The following is a 16,990-nucleotide window of genomic DNA, read 5'->3' on the forward strand; positions in this document are numbered from 1 at the left end:
TCTACAGGTAGTTCTGGATCCCTCTGCGGATCCCTTCCCACTGCTGCCTTCCCTGATCTCCAAGACCTCTCTCTGCCTGGGGGCAATCTGCAGTGCATGCTGCAGGCACCAACAGGGCTCTGTGAAGTGTGAAAGATAGACTTCTCTGCCTTGGAGAGGTGAGGCCAGGGCCAGTCACATGTGCCTGCCTTGCTCTGTTCAAGCCAAGGAGGAGGGAAGGAATGGAAGAGACTTGGGAGAGCTTGCTTGCCTAGTCTATCTGCCCCAGCTGCCCCCCCCCAGCTCGCACTCTCCCACTGATTGAAGTGCAGCACGTACCACTACTGACCTGACCCTTGAGCTGGGGAAGGCTGTGCAGCTGGTTGTTGACTCTCTGGGCTTGCTGGCTCTGGATTCTGAGATGGAAAATTCAGGGATACTCAGCAGCCCAGCTCGTCAGGGCAAAAGTCCCTGTAGGTCTCCGTGTTTAGTAGAAGAAGGAAGTTCCAGCCAAATACAGGAGCAAAACAGTGGTCAGTAGACCACAATCCTTATTGTTGCACAACAGAGTAAGAACCCCAAACATGGGCTACAAGCTCTTTGAAGACCTTCCCTCCCTACCTAGAATACATATCCAGAACCATCACTGATACATCATCATCATGTCACAAGGAGGGAGGGGAGTCGTGAGGATACCGAAGTTCATCAAGTTGCCCCAGTTATCAGATCAAGTTCCTAACACCTTAAGTACCCACCACCTAAAGAACAACAAAACTATCTATGCATATCTTTGCCTTCTGGCCTTCCTGAGGATGGGCTGTGGGAACACCTGGCCTCAGGAAACCCATCAAGTGATGTTCATTGTTCCCCTCAAGGGAGGGGTGCTCTGTACTTGACTGTATATCCCAAGGATTATGGGAGAGGGTAGTATCCAAGTTGAGTATGTGACCTCTCCCTTAGAGGATTATGGAGGAAGGCGATGTCCAAGCCCGCCTTTCCTTTTGAAGCAAATGTCATTGAAATAGGAGAATTGGTTATGACATTGATTTTATGTGATTTTCAGAGGTTAGTAGTCTATCAGCATGGTCAAGTATAAGGGGATACAATTTTGACACTTTCTTGTAACAATGCAACAAGTTTTGCCAATAGAAACAAGAAGGGATACAATTTGCGAGCTTTCTCCATTAACAGTGCAAAGGCTCATTGTCCTGGGGTTTTGAGAGAAGAGAGGTGTTGAGAGGTGACAAAAATGATTTCCAGTAAGTTCCCCCCCTTTATCCCCCCTTTATTTCCATTACAAGTCCTTGAGTCTGTACTCTGAATAATGACACCAGGGACCTAGAAGTGGCAGCGCTTGTCATCCCAACCCCTGCACAGTCTCATCAGGGCTGGCCTTAAGGCATTGGAGCAATTGGGCCAAATTGGGCCCTGCAGGCTGCTCCTAAGGGACCCCCCGCACCAGGGCAATCTAGATGGATTGTATTTATATCTCTAAGATTCCAAGTTGGGCCCCAGAGCTTCAAATTGGGCCCCACTGTCTAGCCCTGAGTTTCATAGTTGCTGGACCCGAGTTGCCCTGCCTTCGCATGAAGTCTTGGGTTTGCAATTTTGGAGAGTGGAGACTGCAGCGCTGGGGAGTGGGTGGACTGGTGAGGCCCCCTAAATTTAGAGGTCCTAGGCTTCAGCCTACTTAGCCTATACATAAATCCGGCCCTGGCTAGGACCCTAATAAATGCCTTCCCCCAAGCCAGATTCACTTGAGGGGTCAAACACAGTGCTTACCCAATGCCATAGGCATAAAATGAGACAGAAATTCACAGAGGGATGGATAATCACTTGTCTTTAGGCTATGAGCCTAGAATGGGTAGGACTAAGGCCACTGCCCAGCCTTTGTTGGTGCAAGTTGTTCATCTCTCTACAGTGTGGTGGAACTCTCCACAGTGCTGACTTGCCCCACAAGCTTCTTAGCAAGCTCAGCATAGGACGTCAGCAGAGGACTGCATTATTTGCTTATTTATTTAGTACTTGACTGAAGTATTTGGCTCGAGCATTTTCGATTGTGTTATGCCATCTGAATATGGTGACTGAATAATGGCTGCATGGTGTGTGTGTTGATTTCATAAATATTTGACCTTTAAGGATCTGAAGTTCTCTTAAGGGGATGGAGCTTGGAGTGGGTAGTGTGAAGACAGCCCCATATAAGCCCTCAGTCTGCTACCAACCTTTGTTGGAATCAGCTGCTCACTTGGAGCTATCCATGTTCCAGCAGCCTTTGACCAATTTTGAACCAAAACATGACAGCTTAAGGCCTTGTTGGTCAAATCCAAAGATGACAATCACACTGAATGGCAGCATCTCTTGCAAGCATGGTAGCATAGGGTCATGGAACTAAAGGCACTCTTGTTCCCTGTAATTCTCCAAGACTAACACAGCAGGCAAAGGCAGTTGTGGAGTCAGCCTGTAAAGTCAATATGCATGTGAATCAGCTTTGTAAAGTGTTCTGATCTGCTGTATAGCCTATACTGGAGCTGAACCTAAGGACAAATAAAATACAGAGGCCAAAAGCCCTATTAACTTCAACAGAGGGCAAAAAAATGGGAACAATGAATCTCACTGTGCTGCTGGACTTCCCATGCTGCTGTTAGTTCAATGAAGCCCGAATTATTCTGGTGGGAGGTCAGACCCCTTGTACCCTTGTTCTGTCAGAGAGAATCATCTAAATTTAGCAAATATCTGGATGGTGTCTTCCCAGGAGCTCTAAGGTCATTTTTCCTGTCACATCAGTTCTTTATTCAGCAAAGATCTGCCAACATTTTTGGGAAATAATGAGTGCTGAGCCAAAGTATTATCCCATTCATTTTCAGCAATTTTGGGGTGAATTGAAAAGAGCAGTTGAATGATGGTATTATTATGATTCGGGGTGAGGTTGAAATCTATTAATTGCTCCAAACATTCTCACCCCAAATTTAGAACTCTCTCAGTACCTTCGTTTTCTGAGGATCTAAGAATATTAATGAAGTGGTTGTCTTAATGTCTACATTTCAACTGGTAGACGACTCAAAGTGAGTATGATTGAATGCATATGAGAGACCATTATAGGAATGACTCACATCAGTGATCTGTGTACAATACACAATGTTGTTCAGTGGATAGGGGCTTGTTCTGTGTAGACCCAAAGGATCAACTGTTGGATTTGCTTTATATTTTGTGGTAGGGGTTGTAATCCAGGCACAGATCAGACTCAGATTTGCTTAGCTTCAGCCAGACTGATATATCATGGGCTTCAGACTGTGCCCTGAAGATACAATCACATCAATATTTTCTTTTCTTTATGCAGTGTTTCCTCAAAAAGCTATGCAGACCAGTAATATAAGGAAACGGAAAGTCACAAATGAACCAGAGGGAGCTGAAAGATGTCACAAATTTGGCATGCACAACAGAATTTGCAAAAATGAATACCACACGAAACAAGCAGTATTTCCTAATGGGGTTCACAGTGGATTTGTATGATTTATGAGCCAAAGTGAGGGGCTTATAATAAGTGAAGTAGGACCTGTTTAAGGAGCTCCAAATTGAAGGGAGAACCTAAGTGCTTGCCTTTATAGGGCAAATGTAAGGATATGATGAACAGGGAAGGGAGACCAAACACCAAGGTGGAAATACGGGAAGCTCTTTTATGATTGACATGTCAAACTTGTAATCAGAGGGGATGATTTCAACCGGACCCTCCAATCCAAATGCTTTGTGGGAGGGATATTGAAGTAAATATATAGCTTTGATCTCATGTGTTTATTGCTGTTTTGAAAATTCTGCCTATGGGGGACAGTAACATTAGATTTCTAGTGGAGCAGTTGAAGGGAGACCTTTCTTTTGTTTAAGTCCAACCCAGTTCCTTCTTCTACCTACCCCTTTTTTCAAATTCTATAGTTCTTTTTCATTTACTCCTTTTGATTGACTCTTGCTGTTGTTTATCTTGTGTTGTTTGTGTTGTTTTTCTTAAAAGAGGCAATGGATTCCCCCTCCTCACACCTTCACCTTCAAATTATTCTGGTTTGAGGAGTTTGCTTTAAGTTCAGTGCAATTTGTTTTATTTAGTCTGTTTCAAGTGAATTCATTAAGCCACATATTATGTTATAAACTTGTTATTTGTGTGAGTGTGTGGCTTTTTCAAACACAGGTACCTTAGTTTATCCTGAGTGATATTTACTTATGGTATTATTTATCAGTGAACCCATTGCCTCTATTATTATTTTCTTCTTTATGCCTATGTGTGTGCCTGTGGCTATTTCTCTCTCTCTCTCTCTCTCTCTCTCTCTCTCTCTCTCTCTCACACACACACACACACACACACACACACCCCCCTGCAAATTCCATCACATTTTGCAAAAAAAAAAAAAGGCTACAAAAGAAACCAAACTTCAAAGGTTCCTAGCACAAAAATCCCTGCACTTATTTTTCTGTACTTTGGCAGGCTTTATCCACTCTAAAGAGGAAAATTATACCCACTTCTATAAAAACAGAATGGAAGTTACAGTTTCTTTTATTATTACAGTGGTACCTTGGGTTACAGACGCTTCAGGTTACAGACTCCGCTAACCCAGAAATAGTACCTCAAGTTAAGAACTTTGCTTCAGGATGAGAACAGAAATAACAACGCGGCAACAGTGGGAAGGCCCATTAGCTAAAGTGGTACCTCAGGTTAAGAACCGTTTCAGGTTAAGAACGGACCTCCGGAATGAATTAAGTTCTTAACCCAAGGTACTACTGTATTTCCCATTAGCAAATGCAGGGAAGGAAACCTGTAGCACACCCCGCAAAGTCGACTTGGACTCCGACTGAATCAGGCAGCCTCCAGAGTGCTTTAAATTGAGGTGGGCTGTTTTTGGAACCGCTGAATCCTGAAGCACTGAATTAGGGTTGGAACTTAAATCTTGTGGTCAGTGCACACCCCTGATTCCCAACTGCATCACTTCTGCTTTGGAATCAAATCAAAACAACTTGGAACTTGAACAATTCAAATGAGGGGAATTTCAGAACTATCCCTTTCTGGTGTGGCACATTCCTCGGATCAGTATCACTTTCATAGTTTTTGGTTTTGTTTCAGGGATAGGAGCCAACTCCTAGGGGCTGAGGGTTCTTTGCCCCCACCCAATAAAATATTTGAAGGGACCAGGGCTCCCCCAAATTTGATGGGCATTGCCTTTCAAATGGTGTTCGTGCACCACATCAAATGATCGATTATGAGGAGAAGGGCTTACCTGACCCCCCTCCATTTTATTCAAGTTGGCTGCCACTGCTGCTGTTGCTCAGAAGGTTACATAGAAAAAGAGAGAGTAAGAGAGGAGTACTTTCATTTTTTTAAAAAAGGGTGCTGGCTGATTCTTTGTCAGGACTAAGATCACCTTTGGTCAGGCAGATAAATTCATTTCATCATTCCACTCGTTTTTGTGATAGACCTCTAGGATCAGAGGTTCTGTGAGGGAATAGCCCAGTTTCCCCCTCCGATCAAACGAACAGCCCTGTGTGTTCCCCAGCCAAGATGCTAATGAATTTCAAGCTGCACTGCTCAGTTTTTAATTTGCTCATGTGAGTGACCCTCCTTGCACTTTTCTCTACTACTCCATTCTGCCTCTTTGCTAGATGAAGTCAAAGTCTAACCTGACAAACTCAACAGAAGTTTTAATTAGACATCTAATCAGCGGCTGCACAAACAGCTTAAAAGGTTGAAAAATGCATACATTATGACTAACATTGAAATATAGGATATTCTGTGCATAAATATTGCTTGTGATTAATTGGAGAACGGTAAAAGTAATGTGGCACTACACACACACACAGTTATAGAACTTACTTGCAAAAAGTATACGGAAATAAGATTTATGGGCTACAGAGATCCTGGAGGCAGGGTGCATGGGTCATGCCATTAAAAGGTTTAGCCACCTGCTGTCCCCAAGCTTAGTTTTCTGTGTCTATCCTGCCTGCTCTTCCTTAAAGGAGACAGTAAAGGTATTGTCCAGCTTCATAACTAGTTTAGATAGTTTAGATTCACAACTAGTTTAGATTGTCAGTTTAGATTGTCAGATTGTACATGATTGTCAGTCATGTACAGGGAACCTCCTGTTGAGCTCCAACTCCTACCACCCCTTGCTATTGGCCCAGCTGACTGGGACTGATGAGAGTTCAACAACTGGGGAGCCACAGCTCCCAAGTCTCCCATGCGCTCCTGTCCACAGAAGCTAGACCACCCATTTTTATTTTATGAATCCCAGTGTGTACGGTGTCCACAGGAGAATGGAAGCCAATCCCTACACTTCAGTCTTATGCACACTGCCCTGGTAGCAAATACCACTGAAATCTGTAGTAGCAGATCCAACCCTAGAGTGAACATGCATGGAATTAGCCAGCTCATCTCACTGCCTTTCTTCCTTTACACTACCCACACCCTCGGAACTGGTCCTGACATGCAGCAGGTGAAATGACCCTAGGTGTCACCATGAATGGGAGGGGAATGGATGAAGACAGATATTGATGTCTCAACAGCGTAGCAAGAGTTCTTTCCCTGCCAAGTGTTGACCCTATCAGGGTGATGGGTGGTGCCACGTGAGATTAGGGTGAGCATACATCATACTTTGCAGAGGACATTCCTCTGTTTAAAGACACATTCTGTTTCAGGGGTGAGGAACCCCAAGCCTGAGGGTTGGATGTGGCCCTCCAAACCACTCTCCAGCCAGCCAACCCTTGGGAGTTTTCCTAGGCCACATTTTCTTTCTTTTGAATTCTGCAAATCTCCAAATTTTCAGTGTAGTTCTCCAACTAAATAATGTGTGCAAAAACATGTGCTGGACTAAAACAGGCACTTAAATGCATATATTACTAAAATAGCACTACATGCTTTTTATCAGAAAAAAATTGGTTTACTATGAAACATTCTGTACACCAATGTCTGCATTAAGGGAAATTTGACAAAGTTTAATGAGGACTTAAAATATATTTTGCAAAATGATGTGGGACTGAACTTAAGACTGAAAAAAAACAAGGAATGGAAAGAAGCCAAAATCAAGAGATTTACCCATCCCTGTGTAGAAGCCATGCTAATATTCCAAATCCACATACCAGATTTGTACATAATCTCTGGATAACAGAAATCCCTGTCTGCAGTGCAAGGTGCTTAGTGTGGCTGCTACATAGGAACATATGAAACTGCCTTATATTGAGTCAGACCATTGGTTCATCTAGCTCAGCATTGCCTACACTGGCAGCAGTGGCTCTCCAGGATTTCAGGCAAGATATCCCAACCTTACTTGGAGATGTCAGGAATTGACCCTGGGACCTTCTGCTTGCAAGGCAGATGCTCTACCCCTGAGCTATGTCCCTTCCCCCTATGTTTTAATTGTGTTTGACTATCCATATGGTACCTTTTGCAAGGTCTTTATGTTGCCTTTATTGTCTGATGCAATAGTAAATGTTGCAGAATCTCTCCCTTAGTTAATTAAAGAAAATAAAATGAAATGAAAATGAGGACACTGAGGATTAGAATCATTTCTGCTGTTCTTTAATCCCTGTTCTCTAGGGTGCTGTGCTGATTTAAAAACAGACAGTGCTTACCCCTCCCATTTCTGATATAAATATGCAGAAGACACAGGGTTGGTTCTTTATTTGCTGCTAAAATGCAACAGTGGGTATAATCAGATAACATTTTTATTTTTATTTTCCTAGATAATATCCTTTGAGCCTTCTTTGAAATCTCATTCATTATCAGTTTGTCAATACAAGCTTGTTGTTTTCTGCACACAAGCATTTTAAACAATTCGGAGGTCGTGAATATGATGCAACTGAATCATTGAGGTCACAATTTGTCTGAACACCCTTCATTACCCTCTTACAGGAAGTGGTTATCCTCAGTGGCAAAGCTGCCAACTCCAGCACCGGGAGCGGTGTATATCTGGGGGCGTGGCTGGTGTGTGTCGTAGGGGGTGTTGTGCATGTCCCAGGGGGCATGGTGCACCACCATGGGGGTGTGGCGCATGTTGGGGGGTGCGTGGCAAGCAGTGCGTGTCCTGGGACATGCGTGGCAAGTGTCTCCGGGGATGCATGGTGAGTGCCGAGCATTGGGGGGCGGAGGCGGTGTCACCCCCCCAGATGGTACCTGGTTCGGACCGCCCCCACCTTCATCCGCCAATGGTTATCCTTCTCTGCATTGAGAAATACATAGAGCTAAAGAAGGACTCCCGTTTTCTCTTTCAGCTCTAATGTGCTTTTCAAGGCTCAGAATAATTCTGCTCTTTCTGACTTTTACTCAGATTGTTTGGGACAGCAAAGTCTGTGTGCCTGCTGCTTCTCCCTACCGGTCTTTCAGGGATGGAATGGGCTGATTCACGGGAGGTGAGAGAGAAGTGACCGGAGGGGACAGTCCCCTATGGTGGTTGCTCAGAAATCCATATGTGACTATGGGCCTAAAAAGTTGTTGCCCTCTGATTTACATATGCAGCCTCATGAAAATTATAGTGGCCTATTGAGACAGGGAGCAATATCGACAGTTATAAAGAGTTTGCAATTTGCAGTACCAAGTTTCTAATTCCATACCATGAGGGAGTGTAGTCCAGACTTCCTCAATCTGATGCCCTCCAGGGGTTTTGGCCTGTAACTTCCATCAGGCCCAGCCAGCACCACTGCATGAGAGAGAATTCTGTGTAATCAGGATTCCTGATTGTGTGGAAGACCTTGTTGTGTGTGTGTGTGTGCACGCGCATGTCCATCAATGCCCCTTGCAGATCTTCTGCCAAATGCATGGAGGCTAGGTGGCAGGGCCAGTATAAAACACAGCAATGAGATCACCGTAAATGTGGGCACTGGCAGGTTCAAATTACACCCAAATTTTATTTCTATGTGGCATGGAAAAATCATGCTCAGGAAGAAAGCTAGTTTACTGTAATTGTTAGAATGCTGGATTAGGATCTGGGAGACCAGAATTCAAATCCCTACTGAGGTGTGAAGCTCACTGGGTGACCTTGAGGCAGCCACTGCCTCTTAGCCTTAACCTACCTCACAGAGTTATTGTGAGGATAAATGGAGAAAAGGGAGTGAACTGTATATGCCATCTTGAGTTCCTTGGAGGAAAGCTGTTTAATCTTATCCTCCCCAGGCCATTTTTCATTTCCAAATCATTTTCCCCAAGCTGTTTGGGAAGGGTCACTTTTCTTTCTTTCCCCCTTTATACATGCAAAACAGTTATGATCAGTGGGGTAGGGACACTTAACCGACCTCAAGTTAATAGCCATAATGCCATACCTTCCAAGTGCCACTATTTTCCAGGGGCAGTTCCAGAATTATGAAAGCCACCCCAGCTTCTGATTTGATCCTGGAATGGCTCTGTTTGCCCCACCGCTTCCACCACCGCAAAGCTTGGGGAGGTGGATGAGCTGGCGCTTGGCCCGAGTGACTGTGGTGACAGCAGTGGTGGCTGTGAGGGAGCATCCTGCTGCCTTTCCATGGTCACTGCTATCAGCCTCCTCCCTTGAGCAGCTCATAGTGGCTACTGGAGTGTGGTGGTGAGGAGAAGAGGCTGCTGCTGCTGAGCCCAGACTTGCATGAAGTGCTGGCTCTGAGGTGCAGGCAGAGGTCAGGGCCTCCCTGGGAGGGAAGAAAGGGGGACTGGAGTGCAAGGAGTCTTGATTTTTTTTAAAAAATGCTTTGTACATCCACGTTCAGTCTTGCGCTTTTCTAAAATTTATTTATTGGCGTCTGCTTTTCTTTTTTGTAAATCTACCAAAGAATCAAATCAAATCAGGATTAAGGGGTCTTCTCAGGACAGTGGAGGATGTGTGTGCTGCGTCCTGTTGGTGAAGTGGTGGTGGAAATGCTCGGGGGTGGGTGGGACAAAAATGAGGGGGGGGGGGTAAAAGGCGAATGATTTATACGATCTGAAGAGAAACCAGAAATATTGGGAAATTTTGGAACAGGAGGGTGATAATCTGAAATTGCAGAGTTTTGAGAAATTAAAAGGTAAGGTCCGAGATTGGCTTCACTATTATCAAATGCTGGAAGTCTATAAGATGGATAGGAAAATTGGCTTCCAGGTGGAAAAATCAAAGTTAGAGACTGAACTGTTAGAACCCAATACTAAGAACTTGTCAAGAATGTATAATTTGCTGTTGAAATAGAATACACAAGATGAAACTGTTAAATCTGCAATGATTAAGTGGGCACAGGATATTGGTCACAACATTTTGTTTGTTGACTGGGAAAAGTTATGGACCACCGGGATGAAATTTACGGCATGTAATGCCTTAAGAGAAAATATTATGAAAATGATTTACAGGTGGTACATGACCCCAGCCAAACTGGCAGAAATCTACCATTTGCCCGATAATAAATGTTGGAAATGCAAAGAAACTGAAGGAACATTCTTTCACCTTTGGTGGACGTGCCCAAGGATTAAGGCTTTCTGGGAAATGATATATAACGAAATGAAAAAGGTATTTAAATATACCTTCTTGAAGAAACCAGAGGCCTTTCTCCTGGGCATGGTTAGCCATGTGATGTTAAAGAAGGATAGAACTTTGTTTATGTATGCCACAACAGCAGCAAGGATTCTTATTGCAAAGTATTGGAAGACACCAGAGCTACCCACCTTGGAAGAATGGCAGATGAAAATGACAGACTACATGGGACTGGCAGAGATGACGGGCAGAATCCGAGACCAGGAGAAAGAGACAGTGGAAGAAGATTGGAAGAAATTTAAAGATTATCTTGACAAGTATTATAAAATTAATGAAGGCTAGAAAGACATGTTTTGGAAAATAATACGGTGTTCTGAGATGTTAATTAAGAAAAGGAATGGAATTGTCAAAAAACTTTGGGAAATAAGGGAATGGATTTACTGACTGGATAATGAAATTAGAATACAGAACGGGGAGGTATGAGGGAGTCGGGGAAAGTAGGCTGAGAAAATAAGGTCTGAAACTATACTTGTTGTTTTTGTTTATGTTTGTTTTTTATTATTGTTGTTTGTTTTTATATGTTGTTAATGGAAACTTCAATAAATATCATTTTAAAAAAATGGGGAGGGGGAGTCAGTTGGATGGGGGGGAATGAGAAATGTCCCTATTTTCATCTGAGGAATGCTGAAGCAACTTACTAGGAGGGAGAGCGGTGAAGAGAGGTGCCAGCAAGGTCAGTACAGTGCAAATGAACCAACAATAGTGCTAGATTGTCTCTGCTGGTGGGTTTGCATTGTGTCAGCTACAATGAGCTGCAGTGATACTGGTGATGGGAGATCAGGTAAGTTCACCAGCCCTGCTGACCATTACTGTTGCAAGGCATCTCCCTCCCCTCTCCCAGTCTTTTCTTATTGCCTGCTTTCATTTGTCAGTATTATTTTGTCTTTCCCCTCTTTTTTATTATTAGTACCACTTAATGATTTTATGCCCTTGTATGGTTTTATGCTGCTGGTGTTCCTATATTGTTTTTTAGTACTGTTGATTATATTTGTGTTTTATTGATTTTTAAATTGAGAGCTGCCCCGAGGACACAGTTGATTGGGCAGTGCAGAAATGCCCAAGCAAACAAACAACAAATTAATATAAAAAGTGCAGAGGGTGATTTGAAATAAAATAAAATAAAAATGGCCAGAAGGGTAAAAGTGGAACAGCTTCTGCTTCCCTTTTTCTCTCTCAGATGCATGCAGAGCTGCTTTGAGTTAAACAAACAAGCAAACAGAAAAGAAACAACCACCCCGGAACGATTTCTTTCAAAATGGAAAAAGCTAGCATTGTGCCAGAAATTTTTCTCATGTTCCCCCGCCAACCATTCTTCATGTACTAATGAGAAAATAATTTGAATTTGCAAATTATCAAAGGGGAGAGAAACTTTCAATGAAATTCTCATGGGTGGCTTTTGAGGTGTCTGAAACATGTTTGTGAGTGTCCTTACTTACATCCTGCAATTGTCTTATCAATAGTCTGCATTCTACAAGCAAGCAAGCAAGCAAGCAAGCAAGCAAGCAAGCAAGCAAGCAATAAGGCCCCTGAAATACTTTCTTTTGGTACTGAAATATCTGTGCCCTAAATTTGGTCACATACCCCCAGCCATTCCCCACCTACTGATGAGAATCTGAAAACTGTCAAAAAGGAGAGAAACCTTCTATGACTTTGTCATGTAGAGTGCTGTAGTTCTGTTATGTTTACCTACTTCTGAGGTGGCAGGGGGTGTTTGTGAGTGTCCTTACTTTCACCCTACAGATCATCTTGCTGGTGGTCTGCATTCTTCAGCCTTCCCTGGTGCCTGTGGTTCATTATAAAACCCAGGAGAAGACAACATGAAGTAACCCCCACCCCCAAGATCCCGAAGTGTAGTTAGGCAGGCAGGCTTCAGAATGCTTCAAGGAAAAAAAAAAAAAACACCACACCACCCTCAGCCCCCTCAGATGTACAAGAAAAACTCAAAAGCCCACATCCATGGAAATTCTAAAGCAGTTCTCAAGTGTCCTGAGAATGAGGAAGAAAAATGGAAGCTTTCTTCACGAAAAGAAAGCTTTTGAGAATTCTGAGGGCAGATTCTGCAACTTACTTTGGGTAGGGTGAAATCTAGCCAAATTTATTGCAATGCTTTCATTACAGGGAGACCAGAGGCAGGGAAGCCCCATAGCTCAGTGCCAGAGCACATCGTTTCATATGCAGAAGGCCTCAGTTTCAATGTCCAACATCTCCAGCTAGGGTTAGGAGAGCATCCTGTATGAAACCCTAGAGAGCCACTGCCAATTGGTATAGACAACAGGAAGCTAGATGGACCACTGGTCTCGGTATAAGGCAGCTTCCCATATTCCTGTGTGGCTAAGCTGCCTTAGCCACACCCTTCAGCAATTTGAAGCCAGAATCTGGGATGCCGTCTTCCAAGACACCGTCTTCCCATTTTTTTTTTATTACGAGAGCATGGCAGTCATTTTGGTTGCTGTGATCTCATGCAACTTCATGCCATGGCTCCACCCCAAAAGCAGTTTTTCCAGGCACAATGAAATTGCGCTGTGAAGTTATATGAGATCACAGCAACCAGAATGGCTGCAGTTCTCCCATGATTAAAAAAAGGGATTTCCCAGTTTTTCCAGGGTAGTTGCAGAGTATGCCTTAGCTACTCCACTTAGAAGGCTGGGTGGGAGGAATGATTTGGCTAAACTTGGTGGGAGTTGGGTGGGGCTTGTGGATATCATTAGGGATCTCCCTCTCAGTAATTTGAGCACTGATTTACTGAGAAAGCAATGAGGACATATATATAATAAACTGATACTGGGAAGGCCAGGTGGCTGGGGTGAATATGGACTTTACCTTCTCAATGTGAAGTGATGGAGATGAGAAGCAATAGCTAAACAGTGCTTTTGAATGATCTCCTGTTGCTGTTTTTTGTACTTTATTGCACAATGCATATAGGCTCTTATTGCACTTTACTCTTGAGGGAGAGTTTTCACAAGCTGTTTCCTGCTCCTCATTTCTCAGAATTCACAGGTAGGAGAAAAGGGACATATTTAATAATTTAGGGCAAGCCGTGATACAAATCCCTGGGAGACATTCAACCCCTGCTGGCCTGCCACCTGTCTGCATGGCAGATGTTGAATGATGCTCTTCCAACTCACCCCCTAGAAACAGCCCCATGCAGGCATGCTGCAAAAATAGTCCAAAAGTAAAGCTGTGCTCTTGCTTATCAAAATTTACTCACAGTTGGGATCTGTGACAGCTGTCTTCTTATTCTTTGTTGTGTTTGTTTTGTTTCTCTAGACTAGGAATGGGTTAATCTGCCAATTTTGGTTTTTCTTTGTTTCTCATTTTTTCTATTCTTAAACTCATTCTCCACATTTCCACATCAATCTGTGATTTTGCTTTTGTTTTATGAATAAAAGCTCCCATGAAAACTCACCAGCATTTTAGTGTAAATTTCTCGTAATGCTTGTATGCAGTGTTCCCTAATATGCACATTTCCCCCCAAAGCAACTTCCCTGAATATAATGCATTGTTGTTTGTTATTTTCACCAACATGTAAATTTTAATGCACACTGTACCCTAGTATAAACACATTACTTAGCTGCAAAATTGCACTCCAAAATTTGGAGAAATGCTAATTTTGAAACAAGGTTGCACAGTAGTTCATGTAATGTTTTGGAAGTGCAAATTAGGTAGGTTCATGGTTAAATGTGAGCTGGATCAAATTTCTCCCCCATCCAGACAATTATTATTTATAACATACCTATGGTGATTTTTTGAGAGTCCTGAATCCCAGACCAGAGGCTAATGGGAATTGGAGTAGCAACAACAGGCGACCACCCCCCTCCCTCGGGAAAAAAAAAACCATGCTACAATGACTAGAGGTGGTGTTTATCTCTAAATCTGTATAGAGCTGTGTAATTATCAGTGTCTGCTTAAATACTTACTGAAAGACAAAGTCATTATGGGATTGGGGTTTGCAATCGATAATGATATTTCACCCGCATGTAGTTGGCCCTTTGATTCGGATCATTGCTTTAAATGGGAAAAAATAACTAGGAAGAGTGCAACAAATTTGAAACAATGGGCAAGTTGTCAGTTAATGTTTGCAGATGCCTTTGATTAAAGTGACTGCACTGACAATTACATCCTCTTATGGCCTAGTGTTTCATCGTTATTCCCTCTGAACAGAATTAAAGAGACGATAGTCTTTCAGGCACAGTCTTCATTTTCCATGCTGCAAGACTGCAAAATGGTTTCGAATAATACACGCTTTAGCCCACCGTCTCATTACTGTGGCTACAAAGCCTTGTCATAAACAGGGGCTTGAAATAGCTTTTGTGCCTTCTCCACCTCCCAGAATTCCACGCAAACGTGGCTAAGGGCTGACCTCTTTGCACAAAGCAAAACGGGGCTCTGCAGTCTCGTTGCATTTCAGTCAATTAATCTTTTTCAAAAAATAAAATAAAATGGCTATGTTGCTTCAATAGGATTGCTAGAGGAGGAGCAGATTGTCTCAACCACAATAGACAGCTTGAAAGGCAGACAATGAATCTCCTATCACTCAGAGGTAGGAGACAAGAGCTTGGCTTTTTCCCCCTCCCCAGTCAAGAGGAGCTTCAGGAATCTTTTTAAAGGATGATTTTCTTTTCACCTTATTTTCATCTCGCAAAAGTATCAAAGCTGTTCTTTAAAAGGAAAGAGGGGAGGAAGGAGAGAGAAAACACTTCTAGGTGTGCTTCTTTCAGAAGGCAAGTAAATAATTTAGAGGGCTTCATCACAAAGCTGTCAGCCTTTCTTCTAAACTCACTTTAATTGGCAGACTACTCGGGGAACTAACCCCTGACTTGTTCAGCTGTACACTTGCATTTGGATATTCCAAGCAAAATTCCACACAACCAGGAGTAAGGAGGCTAATACAAAGATTGACCTGCAGGGGGCGCCAGCTGCCTTCTGAGAAGGCTAAGCTAGCATCCCAATTTCTTATCCTTAAAATCAGATTGGATAAATTCTCCAGGTTTGGTGCCTCCCTTTCTTTCTCATTCACTCACAAAAACTTTGTGTTGCTTTTATGTGACTCCTAAGACACTGGCCACTCAATAATGCACACCATAAATAGGATTGCAGAAAGGTATTGTGACATGGAGCTCTGAGTGGATAGTTCATTTTTTGGAATTAAATTTGTGTAGTATTCCAGACACTCTTGAGATCTGGCCCAGAGACTGGATTTCTGAGGGTATCAACTCTTTCTCCATTCATCTTATCTTCATGACATAAGGACAAGCTTTTCATGGGGCTATTGTATTCTCTGCTTAAAGAACCAGAACTTCTTTTAGCTCAATGTATCTAGAAGTTGGCTTACTTTATCTCTGGTGCTGTGGTGTTGTGGGCCAGCTACTGCGTCCTCCATGCCATCCAACATAGCAACTGCATGGGGACAGCTTCCCGGCTGATGGGAACCAAATTGACTCTCCCCATTGATCGGGAAGCAGGTTGTAGGTCTGCTGGATGAATTGTCCCATGGCAGGCAACCTGGGAGGCAGAGGCTCGCCAGGGGCAGCCCCAACTGAGCCAATAGGCTTCACTTGGATCTGCTCCTGGAGCATATAAACAGGCCTCTTCCCCTTTGTGCAGTTCCTTTTTGGATTCCCCACCCACCCTCTCTTTCTGTGTTGTTTTACTTGACCTTGCTATGGTCATTGTTGGTTGCCATATTTGGAGCCAGGCAGAAATTTTCTAAGATGGGGCTAAATTGGCCCCATCTGAGGGTTTTTCCTACCTCATCGCAATTGTCACCACTTTGGTGATTTGGCATTGGATTGGCCTTAGTCTTGGTTGGAGGGGCGGTTGTAAGCTTCTGTCTGCCCCTCCAAAGAAAGGCACATCCCATTAAAGGGATCTGGGAGGAGGTGCTTCTGTCTGGCTGTCCATGCAGGGGCTAAGGCAGTTCAGGAGGGCTTACTCCAAAGCAAGCATGCTTAGGATTCTTGGCAATTGTTAATCTCAGCCATATTCTGGGTTTTCTTCTTCCTCTTCCTCATTAAAGATCTCTACTGCTGTTCATCTAAGGGTCACGAGGCAGTTAACAATATAAAAGCACAATAATGCACAACAAAGTAAAAAGCAAAAACAATACCTGCCACAATTTAAAAGGCCAAAGATTGTTTTATTAGCAAAAGGCCTAGGAGAACAAGAATGCTTTTGCCTGGCACCCAAACACTTGCAAGGTGTCAGGCAAGCCTCCCTGGGGAGAGCATTCCACAAACAGGGAACCACTGCAGAAAAGGCTTGTTCTCGTTTTGCCGCACTCTGTATCTCTCACACATGCGGCACACATAGAAAAGCCTCAGTTGGTGACTGCAGGGTCCAGGTCAGTTCATCTGGTCTGCCTACACAACAGGAGGTTCTGTTTAACTTCAGGTACTTCAATTCTAACTTGGATTTAAAAGAGAAACCTCCATTGGTGGGGTTCCCCACACTTCATTAAATAATCATTCTGTGCTATTTTTGCTGGTGCTCTCTTTATTAAGGCAGCAAGAGGT

The 16,990-nt window shown here is 43.3% G+C and overlaps 1 long non-coding RNA gene across 1 annotated transcript; it reads left to right on the plus strand.

Moving 5' to 3' along the window:
* The first annotated feature begins 627 nt into the window (after window positions 1-627).
* Window positions 628-3,673, plus strand: LOC310837140. Its single transcript, XR_014560438.1, has 3 exons — window positions 628-1,044; window positions 2,950-3,041; window positions 3,585-3,673. It is a non-coding gene; the product is annotated as an uncharacterized lncRNA (long non-coding RNA).
* Window positions 3,674-16,990: the final 13,317 nt, after the last annotated feature.

The sequence above is a fragment of the Podarcis gaigeae genome (genome assembly GCF_964106915.1).
Source record: "Podarcis gaigeae genome assembly, chromosome: Z".
NCBI lineage: Eukaryota > Metazoa > Chordata > Lepidosauria > Squamata > Lacertidae > Podarcis > Podarcis gaigeae.